Raw genomic sequence first — 18,158 nt, 5'->3', positions numbered from 1 at the left:
ACCAAAACACAAAGAGAGAGCATCCAAATTAACAAAATCAGAAATGAACAGGGAGATGTAACAACAATGAGGAACTCCAGAGAATCATCAGGTCATATTTCAAAACCCTGTACGCCACAAAACTGGAAAATCTGAAAGAAATGGACAATTTTCTGGATAGACACCACATACCAAAGTTAAATCAAGAAAGGTAAACTATTTAAATAGACCAATAACCCCTATGGAAATAGAAAGTCATTAGAAGTCTTCCAACCTGAAACAGCCAAGGACCAGATAGTTTCAATGCAGAATTCTACCAGATTTTCAAAGAAGAGCTAATTCTAATACTCTTCAAATCATTCCACACAATAGAAACAGAAGGAACATTACCAAACTCTTTTTATGAGGCTACACTTACCCAGATAACCAAACCACACAAAGATGCAAGAAAGAAAGAGAATTACAAAAAAAAAAACAAAAAAAAAAAAAAAAAAAACAAACAAACAAAAAAAAAGTTATAAGCCGGGCGGTGGTGGCGCACGCCTTTAATCCCAGCACTCGGGAGGCAGAGCCAGGCGGATCTCTGTGAGTTTGAGGCCAGCCTGGTCTACAGCGCGAGATCCAGGAAAGGCGCAAAGCTACACAGAGAAACCCTGTCTCGAAAAACCAAAAAAAAAAAAAGAAAGAGAATTACAGACCAATCTCCCTTCATGAACATTGATGGAAAAGTACTCAATAAAATATTGGCAAACCGGATACAAGAACACATAAAAAAATTATCCACTATGACCAAGTAGGCTTCATCCCAGGAATGCAAGGATAGTTCAACATATGAAAATCTGTCAAAATGTAATACACATATAAACAAACTGAAAGAAAAAAAAACCACATGATCATTTCATTAGATGATGAAAAAATCTTTGACAAAATCTAACACTCCTTCATAATAAAGGTCCTAGAGAGATCAGGAATACAAGGAACATACCTAAACATAATAAAGGTAATTTACAGCAAGTCAACAGCCAATATCAAATTAAATGGAGAGAAACTCAAGGCAATTCCACTAAAATCAGGAACAAGACAAGGCTGTCCAGTCTCACCTTATTTATTCAACATAGTACTTGAAGTTCTAGCTAAGCAATAAATGACAAAAGGAGATCAAAGGGATAGAAATTGGACAGGAAGAAGTCAAACTTTCACTATTTGCAGACGATATGATAGTGCACATAAGTAATCCCAAAAATTCTACCAGGGAACTCCTACAGCTGATAAACACCTTCAGTAATGTGGCAGGATACAAGTTTAACTAAAAAAAAAAAAATCAGTAGCCCTCCTATATACAAATGATAAATGGACTGAGAAAGAAATCAGAGAAACACCACCTTTTACAAAAGCCACAAATAATATAAAATACCTTGGGATAACACTAACTAAACAAGTGAAGGACCTGCATGATAAAAACTTTAAATCTCTGAAGAAAGAAGTCAAAGAAGATATCAGAAAATGAAAAAATCTCCCATGCTCATGGATAAGTAGGATTAACGTAGTAAAATGGCAATCTTACCAAAAGCAACCTACAAATTCAATGCAATCCCCATCAAAATCCCAACATAATTCTTCATAGACTTAGAAAGACAATAATCAACTTCATATGGAAAAACAAAAAATCCAGAATAGCTAAAACAATCCTGTACCATAAAGCCACCTCTGGAGGCATCACCATCCCTGAACTCAAGCTCTACTATAGAGCTATAGTAATAAAAAACAGCTTGGTACTGGCATAAAAACCGACATGTGGACAAATGGAATCAAATTGAAGAACCTAACATTAATCTGCACATGTATGCACACCTGATCTTTGACAAAGAAGCCAAAACTGTACAATGGAAAAAAGAAAGCATCTTCAACAAGTGGTGCTGGCATGACTGGATGTCAACATGTAAAAGATTGCAAATAGATCCATATCTGTCACCATGCACAAAACTCAAGTCCAAGTAGATCAAAGACTTCAACATAAATCCAGTTATACTGAACCTGATAGAAGAGAAAGTTGGAAGTACTCTTGAATGCATTGGCACAGGAGATCACTTCCTAAATATAACACCAATAGCACAGACACTGAGAGCAACAATTAAAAAATGGAACCACTTGAAATTGAGAAGCTTTTGTAGGGCAAAGGCATGGTCAATAAGACAAAATGACAGCCTATAGAATGAGAAAAGATCTTCACCTACACCACATCTGACAGAGGGCTGATCTCCAGAATATATAAAGAACTCAAGAAACTTGACATCAAAATACCTAACAATTCAATTAATAAATGGACTACAGAGCTAAAAAGATAATTCTCAACAGAAGAATCTGAAATGGCTGAAAGACATTTAAGGAATTGCTCAACATTCTTAGTCATCAGGGAAATGCAAATCAAAATGACTCTGAGATACCATCTTACACCTGTCAGAATGGCTATGATCAAAAACACTGAAGATAGCTTATGTTGGAGAGGATATGGTGCAAGGTGAACACTCCTCCACTATTGGTAGGAATGAAAACTTGTACAGCCACTTTGGAAACCAGTATGGTGGTTTCTCAGAAAATTGGGAATCTATCTTCCTCAAGACCCAGCTATATCGCTCTTGAGCATATACTCAAGGAATGCTCAATCATACCACAAGGACACATGCTTAACTATGTTCACAGCAGCATAATTCGTAATAGCTAGAACCTGGAAAAAACCTAGATACCCCTCAACTGAAGAATGGATTAAAAAAATGTGGTACATATACACAATGGAGTACTACTCAGCAGAGAAAAACAATGACATCATGAAATTTGCAGGCAAATGGATGGAACTAGAAAAAATATCATCCTGAGTGAGGTAACCCAGACTCAAAAGGACAAACATGGTATGTACTTACTCATAGTGGATACTAGATGTAAAGCAAAGGATAACCAGACTGCAAACCAAAGCTTCAGGGAGGCTAGCTAGCAGGGATAATCCTTGGAAGGATGCACAGATCGCCCAGCGAAGGAGAAATAAATGAGTTCTACATGAGCAAACTGGGGGTGCAGGTGGTAATGGAGGGCAAGGGATGGGAAATGAGTACATAGGGGAATGGGAGGTTTGAGCTGGAACAAGGACAGAGTGGGAAAGGAAAGAAAGATATACCATGATAAATGAAGACACCTTTGGAACAGGGAGAAACAGAGTGCTAGGGAAGTTCCCAGGAATCCACAAGGATGATCCCACCTTAGACTACTGGCAATAGTCAAGAGAGTACCTGAACTGGCCTAATCTGGTGACCAGATGGCTGAATATCCTAACTGTCATCATAAAGCCCTCATCCAGTGACTGATGGAAGCAGATGCAGAGATCCATGGCCAAGGACCAGGCTAAGCTCCAGGAGTCCAATTGATGAGAAAGGGGAGGGATTCTATGAGCAAGGGACATAGAGATCATGATAGGAAAATGTACTCATGAACTGTGGACCCCCATGGTACTGGACTAGGCCCTCTGGATAGGGGAGACAGTTGTTTAGCTTGAACTGTCTGGGGGGGACCCCCAGGCAGTGGGATCAGGATCCATCCCTGGTGCATGAGCTGGCTTTTTAGAGCCCAGTGCCATGGTGGGACACCTTTCACAGCCTTGATGCAGGGAGGAGGGTCTTAGACCTGTCTCAACTGAATGTACCAGGCTCTGCTGACTCCACATGGGAGACCTTTCCTTGGAGAAGGTGGGAAGGGGAAGGCTGGGCAGTGGGAGGAGGGAGGAGGGGGGGGTCTGTGGTAGGTATGTAAAATGAATAGAAAATTTAATAAAAGAAAAAAAGTGAAGGCTCATATAACCCACCAAGGTCTCTTATAGAATTAGCATATAAAAGGACACATGGAGTGTGCGGACACATCAGTAGGCAAGTTACTGGCAACCTATGCTACTTTATAATTTAATGTTCTGACTTTAGAGACTATTCAGGAGCATGGTGGGCCATGCTTGTTACTTAGAATTGCATTGTGCCAGGTAGGCTGACCACCAGGATATGCCTGTATTTGTACCTATAGTTCCTCCCTCTATATCATTTTGCTTTCCTGAGAGCAGAACGGGTACTCGACCACCCTAAGGATGGAATGTAGGGACAGGAGACACAAAGGAAATACACCAAGTCAAGATTCTGATCAAGGTGCAACTTTATTTTTCTTCAGGAGGGTTTATATAGTTCCTGCAGGATGGGAGGAGCAAGAAGCTGTTATCTGCATAGAGTGGGGCAGGATGTTTGTGTAGGATGTTTATGCAGGATGTTGACAGGATGAAAAGGTCAAGGGCTCTGACTCAATGTCCTGTCGCTAGGCAACCTGACCGTAAGATGTTCTAGTTCCCTGTCTTATGGGGGTCTGTATTTTTCCACTAACTAGAGATTCTGTCCTTGTCCCTGACAATCAATGAACAGAATATACTAACAAATATTACAACTAAAGAGATACTAGCATACGTCAAATAAAACTAGTGCCACTGACAACTAACCTGGTGGCAGTTTCCTCAGCACCCTTACTGGAACCCCCTTTACATGTGTATCCCCCATTTATTGAAAATAACCCTGAAGAATGAGGTGAGGAATTTGATAATGTATCTAATCTTAAATTCCCTGATTTAAGAACTGATAATTAAGGTCTGATTTAATTTCCTGATAAGGACTCATGAGAAGCTATGAAAATGGTAACTTTACAAACTAGGCAAGTCAGGACTCAATTCTTTCTCAAACTCATGAGCTGCACTTGATATTTCCAGTGCTATATCAGCAAAACCAAAATGTCTAATACCTAATTACACACTAACCTATCTATTTAAAATTCTAGAAGGCAAAATGGAAATGAAGAGTCCTTGTATAATATCTTGAGAGGGAAAAAAAACTACAGCTATTTGAATACAGGCTAAAAATGGCTACTCATTTTTATCAGAACTTAGAAAACAGAAGGTGGAGTCACACGCTAATGGTGATTATATAATGGCTGGACAGTTATAGCTCATATAGCTCAGCTGATAGCTCATGAATGGGCCTAAGTTGCATGTGATACTATTGTCACAAGTTCTAAACAACTGCTAAAAAGACCAGAAAGCAGAAGGTGATGGGTGGTTGAAGATGACTTTCCCTTCCAAGATGACATCGGCTGGGGTCAAATATCTTCAAATTCCAGCACACCAAACATCTGGCAATTTCAAAGCATAAGTTTATGTTTATTTACACCATCCTACTTGTGAACATGAATATAGCCATGATGACCATGACCAAGAATTCTATAGTGACTCTTGCTGTTTTTGAGGGTGCATTGAGTGGGTGCTCTTTGGCTGGCAAGTTCATTATTAGAAAAGAAAAGCTAGGTACAACCATCTTCCAAGGGTACTGGCTCATCAGCTTCAGAAACCTGCAGTGGCTGCAGAGAAGGTTCACCTGTTAAAATTATGTACTGCTCTTACACAGGACCTTAGGCTGGTTCCCAACATACAAGATGGTTTTGTCACATGCCTATAACTCCAACTCCAAGGGATCTGACCCCCTTCTCTGGCCTCTGAGAGAACTAGGAAAGCATGCACATATATGCACAAATAAAAATAAAATAAACAAATAAAGCTTAACAGAAACTGAAATGAAAGCTATGGGAAAAGCCCCTACAGTGTTAAAAAGAAACATGCTATGAAAATAGTGTATTTTCTTGAGCTCTAGAATGCAGTTTTCTTCTTAGTAATCTATCATCTTGTCATATTTTATGTAACCATTACATAAATGGTATAAATATGGCCAGGTATGGTGACTTTTGCCTTTACCTCTAACCCTTGAGAGCAGAGGCAGATGGATCGTTTGAGTTCAAGGCCAGCTAGGACTACACAATGAGACCTGGACTCAAAACTAAAAAATGATGCTTGAGGAATGGAGATGACAAAGAGAAACTCTTTGTTCTAAGGAGACTATTCTCTTGAATGTAATCCCTGAAGGTTAATAATGTATCATGGGAATTAATTTTTTTCATATAGATGATCCTCATAATTATTTGAATGCTTTTATATTGATAAAAGAATCAACTTTTAGATGTTTGACAAAATAAACCTGTTGATTAATTTAGTACTTGGATTTTTGGCTGAAGAGCTGGCTCAACTTTTAAGAGAAGATGAAATTCAAGTTAAATTTCATCACATATATCACACAGAGAGACCTTGACTCAAAAAAGAGTACACAGATATCAGATATCCCTTTCTTAAGGTTTTTGTTTGTTTGTTTGTTTTTGAGACAGGCTGTCACTGTGAAGCACTAGCTGTCTGGGAACTCACTATGTAGATCAAGATGCCCTCAAACTCACAGATGTTTGACTCCCTAAATCTGTTGACAAGTGAATAATAATGAAAAGTAGACCGTGAATAGTTAGAAATGGAGGTGGTGTTTATAAGCACTACTGTTAGCCAACATCATTGGTTCCCATCTTCCTGAGTGTGGAGACAAAACAAACAGTCAAGACACAAGAGCTAAGAAAGACTGCTTACCTTCAGCGGGTGAGGAGAGCACAACACTCATTGTTAAAGCTATACTTTTCTTCAGCAAAGAAAGCATGGGGATTTTACTGAGGGGACACATTTATGTAGATGTCTGCCTATTCCTAAGTCTGCTCAGTTAACAGGTCCACTTCTGAACATGACTACAATGTAAAAAAAGAAACATTGAGGGTAATCTTAGCTCAAAGTCATGCAGCAACATATATAAAATATAAAAATTATAGACAAAACTGCTTCTAGAATGTTCAACATCTACAATGGTCTGAGCTGAAATCAAGTAAATGATACTGTGAAAATAGATTGCTTAGAAGCCAATACTAGCTGTTAATTAAAATATATGATCCAATAATAGATGTACCAACGCCAAAATTCCCATAAATACAAAGGGCAGAGAACACAAATACATAAAACTGTCAGGGGTCATATGAGAGAAAGAGCAAGCAGCTTTGGAACTCATGGAAAATGGCCCATTGGTTTGCATAGACATGCTGGGTGGCCCTTGGAGAGGCAGAGCCTAGAGGATTATGTGTCCTGAGGACCTTGTGCCATTATGGAGCATAGCTCTGCTTCTTGTCCTCATGGTCATCACATCCCCTATAATTGATGAGTTGTAGGAGAACTCTAAGCAGGCTTCTAGCCCCTCACTGGGTAGTGTTACTGGTACTTAAAATAATAGTGACTGACTTTTTCTAAGCATTGCTGCTGGAGCAGAATGAATTCAACTACCACCCTTAGAAAGAATTGAGATGTAGATTGTTAGTAAAGTGAGGTTAAGATGGGGGTTTTTTTTTTGGGGGGGGGGTGCTGGAGAGATGGCTCAGAGGTTAAGAGCACTGGCTGCTCTTCCAGAAGTCCTGAGTTCAATTCCCAGCAACCACATGGTGATTGACAGCCATCTATAATGAGATCTGGCGCCCTCTTCTGGTGTGTAGGCATACATGCCAGAACACTGTATACATTAAAAAAAAAAAAATCTTTTTAAAAGAAGATGCTTTTGTTTAAGGCTTTGGTGTAGAAAATCTCAGGGAACAATTTAAAGTTTACAAAGGTACACTTCTGTTAGTTGAGCAAAGACTTGTTGAGGTCAAGGAACAAGAACAAAGGCAGCCTGGTTATTACTACCTGACATGCCTTTCTTGTTAAAGATGGGGTGGTGATCAAGGGTGATGGTTAATCTCTTGTACCCATTTTTGCCTTTGACTTCCTGATATGATTTAATAAAAAATTGTTGATGAGTAGGTGTACCCTCTGAGGACTTAAAGTGGAGATGACTGTTTTTTATATATAAAGGTTTAGACCTGTGATTCTTTTAAGATGTTTTATAAGATTACTTTTTGAGATAATACAATGATCGAGTCTTTCTTTGTAACCACAAAATGCAGCCTACCAGTAAAAGAATTGGCTGAGAATACCACTGCACTTGCTTACACTATGCTAATGTATATGTAACAACTTGCTTAGACTTGAATGTATGTGCTTAGACATGAATGTATATGGGTCCTTTGGAAGATTTGTTTTTCACCTATAATATCTAAAACATTTAACCATGTAAAGGTATTAGGAAATATGGTGTCTTTAATTTCTACTCATTGTTATCATTCACTTGAAGAAAAATAGAATGTAATTGCACTGTAAGTTTATTACTTGAAATATTTTGTTGAAGGATATAAGCTGTGGGGAAAAAATAAAGTCAGACCGTGATGTGTTGAAGATGGGTGTGTGTGTGTGTGTGTGTGTGTGTGTGTGTGTGTGTGTGTATTCTCTTTTTTGCCAGTGCCAGAGAATTCAGTTTTGCTCTCTTAGAGAAGTCTATTGTGTGATTAGTCACCACCAACTCCACACTTCCTCTTCAGTACCTGACCTGCTAAGAGCTGATCTCTCGGCAGAAAAAATATCACAGAAAACTCACATCTCAGAACTGTGGATTCCATTCTGACATGAACATCTCTGCTGTGCTATTCTAACCTCAGAACAAGGCTGATTCGCCTCTGAGCAGACTGGCTCTGAGGAAGGCGATAGTGACTTCAATGCAGCACCAGAAAGAGGTCATTGTAAATAGGCCCGTTAACTGTCTGTCTTTTTAATAACCAACACCAGTCTGACCCCTAGTGACCTAGGCTGCACTGGACAGGAAACATAGTCAAGAATGGACAACATGGGCTGCAGGAATAGCTCAGTGGTTTATAGCACAGAATGCCCTTCCAGAGCACACAGCTTCTATGCCCAGGACCCACATGGCAGCTATCAATTGTTGTGTAACTCTAGTTCAGGGTATGTGACTCCCATTCAGGCCTCCCTGGCCAATGAGCATGGACACAGTACCCAGACCTGTATACAGGCAACAACAAAAAAATCAACGCACATGAAATTTTTAAAAACTAAAAAAGAATATAGAGACAATTCACACCATAAAACTTCTTTTTCAGTCTGGGTGTGTTAGTCCATGCCTTTAATCCCAGCACTCCAGAGGCAGAAGAAGGGCCAGGAGATTCTCTGTAAGTTCAAGGCTGCTCTGATCTATATAATGAGTTCCAGAAAAGCCAGGGCTATATAGAGAGCCCATGTCTCAAAAAACAAAAACAAAAAAAAAACTTATTTATTTATTTATTTATTTTTAGCAAAATGATATGATGTCCCCCTAGCAATCTGGATAGGAGCTTCTTACAGGTTTCCTGCTGGATAAAATCTGAACAACCAGCACACTGTGACACTGAAACACTGCCTGGAGGCCTGCACAGAAATCTCCTGTAAAACTAGGCACCAGGACCGCAGACTCCCCTGAAAGTTTTTCTCTACTGTCTGACCTCACCGTGGGTGTACTGTAGCTTGTATAATAGTGCTACCTTGTCTGTTTATCTTCTTGTTTTAAAATTATGCTAATTTATTGTGTATGTGGGTGCACACCTGCCTCTTGTGGCATATGCCTCAATGTCAGGGGATAACTTGCAGGAGTTATTTTCTTTTTGTACTTACGAGTTTGTTGTGTGGGGATGTGCACACCTGCACACACCACAGTGCACAGGGGGTGATGGGGGGAGAGCTCACAAGAACTGATTCTCTTCTTCAGCAAATGAGGCCAGGACATAAAACTCATGTCATCAGGCTTGGTGGCAAGTGTCTTTACCTGGTGAGCCATCCTGTGGGTCCAATGTCTGCTTTTACCTGACTCTGGTGGATACATTCACTGCCCATGTCACCACACTGTCACTGCCATTACACATAGAGCTTGACTACTGTTTCCATTATTACATTCTTTATTAGTTTATATACTTATGTCAAATACATGAACTTGAGAAAATTCACAAACAATATAATGCTATTCAATAACAACCATTAGGGAAGGTTAGCAAGATGGTTCAGAGTAAAAATGCCTAAGCCAAACCTGAGGACCTAGGTTCCATGCCCATTATCCACAAGGTAGAAGGAAAGAGTGGGTTCCTGGAAGTGTCCTCTGACCTCCATGCTTGCAGAGTAGCATGTGCATATAAACACACACACACACACACACACACACACACACACACACACACACACAGAAAACTACATGCTTCCACCATCCTACCATGAGAGGAAGTTTCCTGTCCACCTTCTGTGTCTTATGACCTTTCCTTCAGAGGTGATGCTGTTCCCATGACTCTCCATACTGTCATGTGAACACCTATGGACACAACTTGATAGCCTAGTGAGAGGTTTGGAAGTATTTGATGGTTTTACAAAAAGGAAGAACATGACATTCAAAAGAGCACAGCACAGTTTATTCCAGTGAAAAAGCATTACATAGATCCACACAGTCAACAACAGCAGCCTTCTGTGACTTAGTTTCTACAGCAAAGAATGTTATGCACAGTCTTGTCTAAGCAACTGGCAATCACACTGCTGTAAGCATTAATTTAGATTTCAAAAATATATTGAGACAAAAGAGGCCAGCCTGAAACCATACAATATGAGCACAAATTTATTACATTTAAGATGGTATGCATAGATATATAATTCTAAAATTGAGGACAATCTGGCCCCTGAAAGTTCAAAGCCAATTAATTCTGTGAGGCCCTGATGCGAGAAGTTTGAAAAACAAAATATATATTATACACCTTTAGATTTAACTTTTTCCCTCAATTAATTAATTAATTAATTAATTAAACTTATTTTTTTATTTATTTTTTGGTTTTTCGAGACAGGGTTTCTCTGTGTAGCTTTGCACCTTTCCTGGATCTCGCTCTGTAGACCAGGCTGGCCTTGAACTCACAGAGATCCACCTGGCTCTGCCTCCCGAGTGCTGGATTAAAGGCGTGCGCCACCACCGCCCGGCTAACTTATTTATTTTTTAGATAAAGCCCCACTATTCCATGTGGGCTGGCCTGGAAAATACTATGTAAGACAAGATGTCCTTGAAATTATAGACATTCATCTACCTCTACCTCCTAAATGCTGGGACTTAAGTATATGCCATCACCACCTGCAACTAATTTTTTTTTAACATAGGGTCTCATAGGAATTAGGGCAGTGGTGGCTACATAATTGACACTATAATAAGGAGGTGTCAATGGTGAACCAAACAGTTTAAACTGGTGATTTTTAACTTGTGTGAATTGTATCTAATAAGGCAAAAATTCCATAATGAATCTCTGATGTCACTATTTCATTTCACTGAAACTCTTTGCTTATAAATCCCAAGAAAAGAAGAAACTTAAAAGTACAATTCCTGTGCCAGCAAGATTCCTTAAAGGTACTTGCAGCCAAGCCTAATGAACTGAGTTCAACTCTTATAATTCATAGCGTACCAACTCATGGACACTCTCCTCTGACCTCTATATGTGCACTGTTGCATGTACAGCTATTTCCCACCCTGCAACACACGTATATGCCCACCTAGAATAAATTAATAAATATAAATATATAAAATTCTTACCCCTGTACTAATTACTGTCATTAGTACTAACATTCCTGACACACCAACCCCAACGCACCAAGACGAATTCTGAACTCAATGTTCAGAAAGTCTGGACTCTTTTCCTTTTATCCATTTGTTCATTTATTTTTACAAAGGACATCACAGTGTAATCCTGTGTCCTGAATTTCCAATATACTCCTGACTGGTTGGATCTCATAGAATCATCCTGCCTCGGTGTTCTAAGTGGTAAGATTACAGGCTTGAACCAAAATGTGCAGTTTCCATCTCTTGAAACAGACTAATAGCCTGAGGTAGCATCACTTCTAGATTTTATCATTAGGTATTTCCTAAAAGACCCCAGATAGTCAATATCAATTTTGGCATGAACCCATTGATGGCCAAGTGATGCACATTAACATTGTTTCAGCAACAGAGGGATGTGCAGAGACAGGCATCAATGCTAACATTTAATATAAGCCATGGGTGGGGGCTGAGGCTCTGGGGTAGACTGCTGGCCTAGGATGCATAGCATCCTGCGTTCTGAGAGACCAGCCTGACTCCATCTTAAGAATGGAAGCACCTTTGTTATAAGGTCAGCATAAGTTAACGTGTTAGCAGCAACTTTTCAGTTGACCAAACTTTAACCTATTTCTGGAACTTGACATGCTCTCCACTCTATGGACTTTGGCTGACACCTTGATTGTACCCTGATAAAATGTTCTATCAAATAATTTAGGAATGTTCAGCCAAGTTCCTAAGTGACCAAATGCCCCTGGAAATTCCCCAATCATTGAACCCCCCACCCCCGGTCTTGCAGTTTTCTGAACTCCTTCTCCTGTGTTTGATGCTATTTTCTCAAACCCCGCTTTGGGGAGATAGCCCTGTCTAACAGAAAATACAGCTTACTTAATTAGACCAAATAACCTGGGTAATGGTCTTTCCTATCTTTAGATGGGATTAACAGTTCCATGCCCAGAATGACATAAACTAGGTATGGCAGCTCATGCCTGCCATCCCAACAAGAGGAAACAGCAGTGGGAGGCTTTGAAATTTGAGGTTATCCTGAGTTTGAGGCCACCCTGGGTTACCTCAGACCTGTCTCAGAACAAACAAAGAAGAAAAACCAGTTGGAAGAGAAAGACTGGTAATCTTTCCCCACCAGGACATGTTACACCATGTAACAAACCACACATGTAAAAAAAATCCCCAAGCTAAATGGGAGATGACAGGCATTATGTAAATAACCTCTAAAGGACCAGAGCTGGGGGGAAAGCAGACTCACAGGGAAAATCACACTTCCCGTGCAAAGCATGAGGCCCTGAGTCCAACACTGAGTAGGCTGAGTAGATCCTGGCCTGGCCCCCATGACCTACCTCCCTGTGATGGCTATACTTGGTTATCAACTTGACTACATCTGGAATTAATAAAATCCAAAAATGGAGGGCACACCTGTGAGGGTTTTTTGCCTAATTTGAAATAGGTAGATGCATTCATCTTTATCTTTGAGGTAGGAAGACAAATTTTGAATTTGGGCAACATCTGCAGGAAGCTGATATAAAAAGAAAGGAAGTTTTTGCTATCTGCCTGCTTATGTTTGCCTTGCTAGCAAGTCAATTTCTTCACATGAATTAAAGCCTACTTCTTTAGAACTCCAGTCTATACTGAAAACCAACTGATATATAGAGCTTTACGAATTGAGCAAATATTGTATTCTTGGAGACTTTCTGTTTACAGACAGCCATTGTTGGATTAGCTGGAAGTGCAGTCTCTTACAGAAAGTACCAATTTCTAATAAGTTATATATATATGAAATATATTTTTAAGTATTATTATATATGTATATGTTATATATAAGCATACATATATTCATTACATAAGTTCTGTTCCTCTAGAGAGCTCTGACTAATACATATTTTGACACCAGAACTAGTTTTAGAATGATAATTCTCAACCATCATAATGCTGCAACCCTTTAATACTTCACATTGTAGTGACCACCCATCTATAAAATTACTTTTGCTGTTACTTCATAACTATAATTTTGACTGTTATAAAATAAATATATTTGGAGATAGAAGTATGTAAAAGTGGTCACAACCCACAGGCTGTTCTAGAACAACAAAAGTGTAAGGATGAATATTTTAAGTATCTGGAATAAGCTTTTCAGTTTGCCAACATCTACTATTACTGAAGCCTCTCCAGTTACTGAAACCTCTCCAAGTACTGAAAGCTCATGGTGTGAACTATAGTACAAACTTAAGGAGATAAACACATTTAATACCCTGATTTACCAATTCTGAGTGGCAAAATTTAGTGGTATTTGCTCCACCCATGACCTTGGGATATAGGGCCCGAAGGAGGCGGTGCTTCCTGTCATTGTACAAGACCTCTTATAAGTCTAACCAGACTTAAGGCAAAGCAGATTTCTAGAGGGGAGTTAGAAGGAGTATTCCATAAGGAAATGTATTATACCACTAAAGAGCTTAATGAGTTCACTAATTCACTCAAGCAGAAGTTTGGGGAATATGTGTGGAAATGGATTTTAAAGGTATTGGATAATGGTGGAAGGGACATAAAACTTATCAGGTAGAGTTTATTAATATGGGCTGAGAGGAGATTCTAGGTTTAATATGGAAGCTTGTGCAGTTTTCTTTAAAAAGTGACAAAAGTTTGATTAAATGGTTGGCTGAAACATTTGTCAAAAAATGGCCTACTGAAAAGGAGTTAGAGACTCCTGATATCCTGGGGCTTAGTGTTGATGAAGGGATTATAGAGCTCAGGCAAACTGCAATGCTAGAGCGAGTATGCTGTGTGAAACCTAATTCTCCACAATGGGAAGGCCCAGAAGACAAGCCCTTCACTGATCCTATAAGATGCCAATTGTTGAGCAGAGCACCTGCACATTTGAAGAGTTTTGTCGTCACCCTTTTTCTTGTGCCAAAACTTAGGTTGTAGATGTTATTGCTCAGCTCATGAGCTAAATGCAATGGGTTTAACTGGGCCCCAAGGTAGCAAGGCCCAGGTGGCAGCACTGAATCTCCAAAGGCAAGGTGATCATAGTTACTGTAATGGGCAGGACAGACAAAGTAATGTCCATAATGGTCTAGCCCCTAATAGTCAGCACAGGCAAAGGAAATTTCATGGTGACATAACTAATATGTACCTTTGGTACTGGCTAATTAATCATGATGTTTCCAGGCATGAAATAGATAAGAAGCCTACTGAGCTTTTGTTTGATCTATATAGGCAGTAAAATTCTCAAACAATTGAAAGAAAGGCAACATTTGATTGGGGCAAAATGGAATCTTGGCCCATGAATCAGCTTCTAGGTTGAGCCAGTTTGGAGACCCTAAACCCTTTGTATGAAGGAATGGCCAGCTTCCCTGAAGAAGGACCTTGATAAAAATACTTAAAATTTTACTGTTATTAGCCTACTCCAATTTTTTGCAGCGGGACCTATGACCCTTCAAGAGGGCAACTTTACACTGGGGCAAAGGAAACAATCAGACCTTCCGGGACCCATTGAATTAATGTTGATTCTAGGACGCCCCAAGAAACATTGCTACTCTTCAGTTAAAGGAGTGGCTTATGGTCGGGTAATTAATGGCATTTTGGCTGAAGTCTGACTCATAGAAGGTCTGATGCACTGGTTCTCAACCTGTGAGTTGCAACCCTTTGGGGGTCAGACCCCATTTCACAGGGGTCGCCTAAGACCATCCTGGATATGAGCTATTTACATTATGATTCATAACATTAGCAAAATTACACTTTGAAGCCACAACAAAAATTATTTTCTGATATGAGGTCACTATAACATAAGGGTCACAGCGTTAGCAAGGTTGAGAAACACTGCACTAGTGGGTCCCCACACTCATCCTGTTGGTATTTTCCCAGTCCTAAAATGTATACTTGGGATAGACATACTTAAAAGTTGGCAGAATTCTCACACTGGTTCCCTGACCTGTTGTGTAAGGGCTATTATGATTGCATGAGCTAAGTGGAAGCCTCTAGAGTTGCTTCTGACAAGAAAATGAATGAATCAAAACCAGTTGCAGAAATTAGTGGCAACATCGAGGAAAAGATGCAGGAGTGTGGTTCCCAGCACAATTTCCTTTAACTCTCCTATCTACCAGTGCAGAAGACAATGGATCATGGAGAATGATAGCTGACTATGGAACAGTCAACCAGGTAGTGATCTTGATAGCAGCTGCTGTACCACTTGTGCTGTTCTTCTTTGAGCAGATAAACACCTCTCCTGTTTCTTGGTATGGAGCTATTGATCTAGCAAATGCCTTTTTGTAGTTAAAAAGAATCAGGAAACTCAATAAAAGGAGAGAAATTCCAGGATTGTGGACTCAATATCATATGAATATGAGTTAAAGATTCAATAAAAGTCTAACACAAAGTCTAACGATTTATACTAAAAAGCACATAAAATTGATAACAAAAGGTCATCATGAGTAAAAAAAAAAAGATCAACACAAGACTGAATAAATAGCACATACAGTGACACCATCGGACTTCAAATTTTCTCATACACCTGCGATAAACACTGTACTACTGTCTGGGAAAGAATAAAGAGATTGACAAAATCTAATAGAAAAGTTAGGAAAAAAAAAACATAATATAGAGTCAATTTTGACACATGAGGCCAGGAATCCCAGTAAGTCTGGCCTTACTGGAACACATTACTGGACCATCCTGACATCCACATGCAAATGTGTTAATGACAGATTTTACTCCCTGCATAGAATTAACTGCAGACGGATCCTACACCTGAATGTTCCGTGTCAAGTGCAGAACTTCTAGAACATACTGCAGAAACCAGGGCTCTCCAAGTTCAGCAAAATTCACTTCCCTGACAAGAATAAACACAGCACATGCCTGCTATTTCCTGGTGATTTCAACAAGGATGTTTCTATCCAGAGTCATCCTTCCTCCTCCGAGCCCCACTCCCCATCATGTTCTATGCAGCTGCAGACCTCGCATGGAAATTATTCAAAGGCACCAGGACCTGGGAATTGTAGGGACAGCAGGGACCTCGCGGAACTCACGGGACCTCACGGGGCTCCGGTTTCCACAGACCTGGGATCCCACCGATCCTCCACTCATAAAGGCAGCAGCCCCTCACTCACCATGGCGTAGATTCCGAGCTTGTCTCTTCACAGCTCTCGGTGGTGGGTGACAGCCCAGCACACGGAATCACAAGAACCTCCCAAGCCTGCAGCATGGCGGGCCGGAAATGCCCTCCCCACATTGACTGGAGGGTGGCTCTATAGGTGCTGATTTGCTAGTGAGGCCTGAGTGACAGGAGCAGCTCCCTTTGGGACAGAGTGCAGTCAAAAGACACAGCACAGTGGTTCCCAACCTAGGCACAGAACTATCCCAGACCTGCAGAGATTGGCATTGCAGCAAAACTTGCATCTGGACTGCAAAGTCGTCCCTGCGGTATTCTTGCCCATACTGGGCACTTCCGCTTCTTCCTTCTGGGCATATACAGATCTAGCACATACAGATCACTACTCAATGTGCAGTGGAGTGATCCTCCTGCCTCAAAGTTGAAAGGTCCCCCAGACCACCCAGATCAAATTTAAACCACCTGATGTGTATTCACGAGGTATTAGCAATTTCAATAAGGCAGGACTAGGATTGCTCACACCTCTCTCAGCTGCATATTGCTTTCCAAAACAGGAACACTTTCCCAACCTTCTGTGTAAGGATTGGAGTGCTTTTACTTTTGATTACTCACTAGTGCTTGTTTCTATTATTTAATTAAATGTATAAGCCATTATGGAAAAACATGTTTTCCGTGTCTGGACTGTCCTGTTGATTGTATACAGCTTGAACTCATGAGAACTTTACTCATGTAAACTTTCTTAACCCTCCGATTAAGTTGTCTGGGGCTATGAATAGAGTTGGCTATTAAATGAGACTTTAGTCCACCTCATTCACCTGCTCCTTGTTTCCCCCACCCCACCCCCCCACCCCATTCCATTGCCTCTAGTGGGGTCACAGGAGTGTGTCAACACAACCTCCAAACTTTTGTTTTAAAAGATAGTCTCACATAATCCAGTGCTTTTGGAATTAGAACAGTGGTGGCTATATAAAGTAGTGTCAATGGTGAACAAAACAGTTTAAAATGGGGACTTTCACTTGTGTGAATTGTATTTTAATAAGGTAAAAAATATACCATGATGAATCGCTGACCTTAATATTTTCTCACACAAACTCGTTGCTCATGAATTTTGAAGTTTCAACGCCTGTGCCAGGAAGATTGTTTAAAGGCACTTGAATACAGTACCAACTCAAGCACACTTTCCTCTGAACTCCACATGTGCATTGTTGCATACAGAGCCATTTCCCAACCTGCTACATGTGTGCACACATGTGCCCACCCAGAATAAAAACACATATACATAGATGAATGTCAAACTGTTAAGTTTCTAGCCCTTGCATGTTCAGTCATGACAATGCTCTTACTCCAGTTAGTACCAATAGTCCTGACACACCTACCCCAATGCACCAGAATGATACAAATTCTGAGCTCATCATTCAGAAAGGCTGAACTCTTCATTTTACCCACTTGTTCATTTATTTGTACAGAGGTTATCACACTGTAGTAAAAATAAATAAATAAATAAATAAAATAAAAAGAAAGAAAGAAAAGCCTAGGAGAAAACAGAAATGGTGGGTATTATGTAAATAAGCTATAAAAGATCAAGAGCTGGGAGATGCTCACAGAGAAAAACA

The 18,158-nt window shown here is 40.0% G+C and overlaps 1 protein-coding gene across 1 annotated transcript in view; it reads right to left on the bottom strand.

Annotated features, from left to right (window-relative positions):
- LOC128115853 (zinc finger protein 431-like) overlaps positions 1-16,722 on the bottom strand; it is a 30,681-nt gene extending 13,959 nt beyond the window's left edge. Inside the window, exon 1 of the mRNA XM_052746971.1 lies at positions 16,544-16,722. The gene's annotated coding sequence lies outside the window, so the exon portion shown is untranslated. The remainder of the gene's footprint in view (positions 1-16,543) is intronic.
- Between the last annotated feature and the right edge of the window lie 1,436 nt (positions 16,723-18,158).

Source organism: Peromyscus californicus, unplaced genomic scaffold, assembly GCF_007827085.1.
Source record: "Peromyscus californicus insignis strain IS unplaced genomic scaffold, ASM782708v3 Scaffold_1__1_contigs__length_55948999, whole genome shotgun sequence".
NCBI lineage: Eukaryota > Metazoa > Chordata > Mammalia > Rodentia > Cricetidae > Peromyscus > Peromyscus californicus.
This window is presented reverse-complemented; position numbering and strand designations above follow the sequence as displayed.